General features: G+C 37.3%; 1 pseudogene; it reads left to right on the forward strand.

Annotated features, from left to right (window-relative positions):
- The window catches only part of LOC123727165 (acyl-coenzyme A thioesterase 6-like), a 4,003-nt pseudogene extending 3,723 nt beyond the window's left edge, over nucleotides 1–280 (forward strand).
- Nucleotides 281–5,000: the final 4,720 nt, after the last annotated feature.

Consider the following 5,000-nt stretch of genomic DNA (forward strand, 5'->3'; position numbering starts at 1 on the left):
ATTCACTTCTATTGGGCACAAAACAATCTGAAACACAACCTCAACAAACAGCAAATGCATCCAAAAAAATTGTAGTTACAAACTTGTGGTAGTCATTGTGTGCTAGGAATATGGGACCAAATATGTACCTCTTTACTACTTTTTAATACACATAAGTTAATTTGTTCCAATACCTTTTGGTCCCCTAAAATGGAGGAACTAGGTACAAGAAGTCCTGTAATTTCTAAACGGTTTACCCGATATGGGTGAAAATACCCTAAAATTAAATCTGACAGTCAAATTGCACTTTAACGTGGTATCATTTCAAATCCAAAGTTTTGGAGTACAGAGCCAAAACAACAAATGTGTCACTGTCCCAATACTGTTGGCGCTCACTGTACAGTATGTGTTGTGTTTTATAGCCAGGCTGTAATACATTTTTTATTTTACTAAGCAAGTCAGTTAAGAACAAATTCTTATTTTCAATGATGGCCTAGGAACAGTGGGTTAACTGCCTTGTTCAGGGGGAAGAACAACAGATTTTTACCTTGTCAGCTCAGGGATTTTATCTTGCAACCTTTCGGTTACAAGTCCAACGCTCTAACCACTAGGCTACCTGTCACCCACAAATAAAGAGAGGAACACACTCTATATAAGCTCACAGTCATTTATTAGATGACGTCACAGTGTCTTCATCAGGGTGTAACACATACAGCGGAACAGTGTGAATGTGCCTATGCTCTGTGCTTTCTCTTCAGAAAGCTACAATACAACAGAAAAGGTAAGATTGTGTTTTTTTGCTAAAGAGAAACTGTAACTGTTTAGAATCACCCACATGCAGTCCACCTGCTATCAACGAAGACGCACAAAAATCACAAGGTTACACAATGTGACATTGATTCGATCCATAGACAAATCAATAGAGTGATGTATCTCTGTGAATGAGATAATTCAATATGTATTTTCTTTTCACAATATTTCCATTAGATTTAAAACACGTTAATATTAAGCGACAGGAAATGTTGAGAGAGGAACTGTCCACCTTCTTTTGAACTAGCACTCGCACTTGTCTTTTGTTACCAGCATTGACTTTGCTGATAGCTACTATTAAGTAAGTAAACATTTAAATGTTTATTAAGTAAACATTTACTTACTATGACTGTGAAATGTGGTTGTGATGGATGCACTAACTGTAAGTCGCTCTGGATAAGAGCGTATGCTACTGAACAAAATTATAAACGAAACATGCAACAATTTCAAAGATTTTACTGAGTTACAGTTCATATAAGTAAATCAGTCAATTGAAATAAATAAATTAGGCCCTAAGTCTATGGATTTCACATGACCGGGCGCAGCAATGGATGGGCCTGAGAGGGCATAGGCCCACCCACAGGAGAGCCAGGCCCAGTCAATTTAGAATGAGTTTTTCACCACAATAGGGCTTTCATTACAGACAGAAATACTCCTCAGCAACCCCTCAGACGATCCCACAAGTGAAAAACCCAGATGTGGAGGTCCTGGGCAGGCGTGGTTACAAGTGAGCTGAGGTTGTGAGACTGGTTGGACGTACTGCCAAATTCTCTAAAAGGACGTTGGAGGCGGCCTATGGTAGAGAAATTCAATTATCTGGCAACAGCTCTGGTGGACATTCCTGCAGTCAGGATGCCAAGTGCACACTTCCTTAGAACTTGAGACAACAGGGGTATTGTGTGACAAAACTGCACATTTTAGAGTGGCCTTTTATTGTCCCCAGCACAAGGTGCATCTGTGTAATGATCATGCTGTTTAATTAGCTTCTTGATATGCCATACCTGTCAGGTGGATGGATTATCTTGGCAAAGGAGAAATGCTTACTAACAGGGATGTAAACAAATTTGTGCACAAAATTTGAGATAAATACGCTTTTTGGGCATATGGAAAATGTGTGATATTTATTTTGGCTCATGAAACATGGCACCAACACTTTACATGTTGCGTTTATATTTTTTTCAGTATACAGTGCATTTGGAAAGTATTCAGACCCTTCACTTTTTCCACATTTTGTTACGTTACAGCCTTATTCTAAAATGAATTCAATAGTTTTTTATTCCCTCATCATTTATTACCTACGCATAATACCCCATAATTACAAAGCAAAAGCAGGTTTTTAGATATTTTTCAAATGTAGATTTTTTATTTATTTTTAAACTGAACACTTTTACAATAAGTATTTTGTTGAAGCACCTATTACAGTAATTACAGCCTTGGGTATGACGCTACAAGCTTGGCACAACTGTATTTGGGGACTTTCTGCCATTCTCTGCAGATCTTCCATTTTCTGCAGATTTTATTCCAGTTACTAATAAGTATGCACCTATTAAGAAAATGACTGTAAAAACTGTTAAATCCCTGTGGATTGATGAGGAATTGAAAAATTGTGTTGTTGAGAGGGATGAGGCAAAAGGAATGGCATATAAGTCTGGCTGCACAAACGATCGGCAAACGTATTGCAAATTTTGAAATCATGTGACTAAATTGAATAAAAAGAACTACACTATGAAACAAAGATAAAGGACATAAAGAATGATAGTACAAAACGTTGGAGCACCTTAAATAAAATGTTGGGGAAAAAAAGCAAACTCGGCTCCATCATTCATTGAATCAGATGGCTCATTCATCACAAAACCCACTGATATTGCCAACTACTTCAATGACTTTTTCATTGGCAAGATTCGCAAATTTATGCATGACATGCCAGCAACAAACGCTGACACTACACATCCAAGTATATCTGATCAAATTATGAAAGACAAGCATTGTAATTTTGAATTCTGTAAAGTGAGTGTGGAAGAGGTTAAATAATTATTGTTGTCTATTAACAATAACAAGCCACTGGGATCTGACAACTTCGATGGAAAATAACTGAGGATAATAGTGGACGATATTGCCACTGCTGTTTCCCATATTTTCAATTTCAGCCTATTATAAAGTGTGTGCCCTCAGTCCTGGAGGGAAACAAAAGTTATTCTGCTACCTAAGAATAGTAAAGCCCCCTTTTACTGGCTCAAATATCCAACCAATCAGCCTGTTACCAACCCTTAGTAAACTTTTGGGATTTTTTTGTTGTTGACCAGATACAATGCTATTTTACAGTAAACAAATTGACAACAAACTTTCAGCATGCTTATAGGGAAGGACATTCAACAAGCACAGCACTTATACAAATGACTGATGATTGGCTGAGAGAAATTGATGATACAAATATTTTTGGGGCTGTTTTGTTAGACTTTAGTGCGGCTTTTGACATTATCGATCATAGTCAGCTGATGGAAAAACATATGTGTTATGGCTTTACACCCCCTGCTATATTGTGGATAAAGAGTTACCTGTCTAACAGAACACAGAGGGTGTTCTTTAATGGAAGCCTCTCCAACATAATCCAGGTAGAATGAGGAATTCCCCAGGACAGCTGTCTAGGCACCTTACTTTTTCAATCTTTACTAATGCCAGTGTTTATATATGAGGATGATGCAACAATATACATGTCAGCGATTGAAATGACTGCAACACTTAACAAAGAGTTGCAGTTAGTTTCAGAGTGGGTGGCAAGTAATAACTTAGTCCTAAATATTTCCAAAACTGAAAGCATTGTATTTGGGACAAAGTCCAAGCTGCATCCACCCTTGCCAAGTTTGACCTGAAAAGACCGACCTTGTAACCTACACTTGTGTAGTAGGAAGCTCTGGTATCTATTTCATGTCCAAAATAACAACTACAACATCAGGTGAGTAACTCTGGATACAAGGCCTTCATACATTTTTTTTCTTTAATCAACATTGGGAATTTTGGGAGTAATTTTATGGCTGTCATTGAAACTTCTTCCACACGACTTCCAGTGCTCCACCCCAACCTTATTTTAATCTAATCAATCTAGTCTAGCTAATGTAAAAATATTGTGTTAGTTATACATGCCGACCATTTTTAGGGCTAACTTGGTGCTGCTACTGCTAGGCAAGTAAGGATTCAACACCGATAAAAGCATAATCTTTGCGCCATTGAGGCTACAACTCATAGGAAACCTCAGCCAGTTGACTACTTTGACTAGTGTTAAAATGGCGGAAGCATGGTGGAAGCACTCAATGGCGCTGACCATGCTAAAAAATAGGCCTTTTGGCCACTAGAAACCTCTATCCTTCTCTATGGTTGGACCAGAGCTATCTAGCTAGCTAACAAACTTGTGTGTGCACAGCGGCACCAGCATTAAAAACACGTCTTACATTTTTGTAGTTAATAAATCCAATGTGAAACGTGATAACTATACTATCCTTAACTAGCATTGAAAAAGTGAATCCATTCTTCTCTAATACATTTTTTTGTTGTTGCTTTTTCTGTGGGACTGAAAGAAAAATGCCTGGAATTTCAAATAACGTTATTAACCGGTTCCTATGGTTTGAAAATAACGATTTTGTTCCGGAACAGTATAGATGACTTCAGTTCTGTTCCCTGAACCGGTTCCAACCCCTCACTGTTCAATACTATATTATGTAATACTCAAATACCATTCACTTGTATAATAGTAGTAATAATAATAGGCCTTCACCATAGCTCTTTTATCTGGGTCTTTTTGTTAAGGTGAAGTGGCACCTCACTAGCAAGGCCTTGTGAGTCATACAGTTGTTTTGAGAGATATTTCTATAATGATAATTCATAGGTCGTGTTTCAAATTTCTTGTTCATTTGAAAGGGTTGTTGATTCATTCATGTTAGTCATTTACAGCGCATTCAGAAAGTATTCAGATCCCTTGACTTTTTCCACATTTTGTTAAGTTACAGCCTTATACTAAAATTAATTCAATAAAAAATTGTCCTCATCAATCTACACACAATACCTGATAATGACAAAGCGAAAACAGGTTTTGGGAATTTTTGGCAAAAGTATAATACATTTTTTTTTAAATAAACATATTCACATAAGTTCACATTCAGACCCTGGTGACCAAGAACCTGATGGTCACTTTGACAGATCTCCAGAGTTCCTCTATG

The sequence above is a fragment of the Salmo salar genome, chromosome ssa15 (assembly GCF_905237065.1).
Source record: "Salmo salar chromosome ssa15, Ssal_v3.1, whole genome shotgun sequence".
Taxonomy (NCBI): Eukaryota; Metazoa; Chordata; class Actinopteri; order Salmoniformes; family Salmonidae; genus Salmo; species Salmo salar.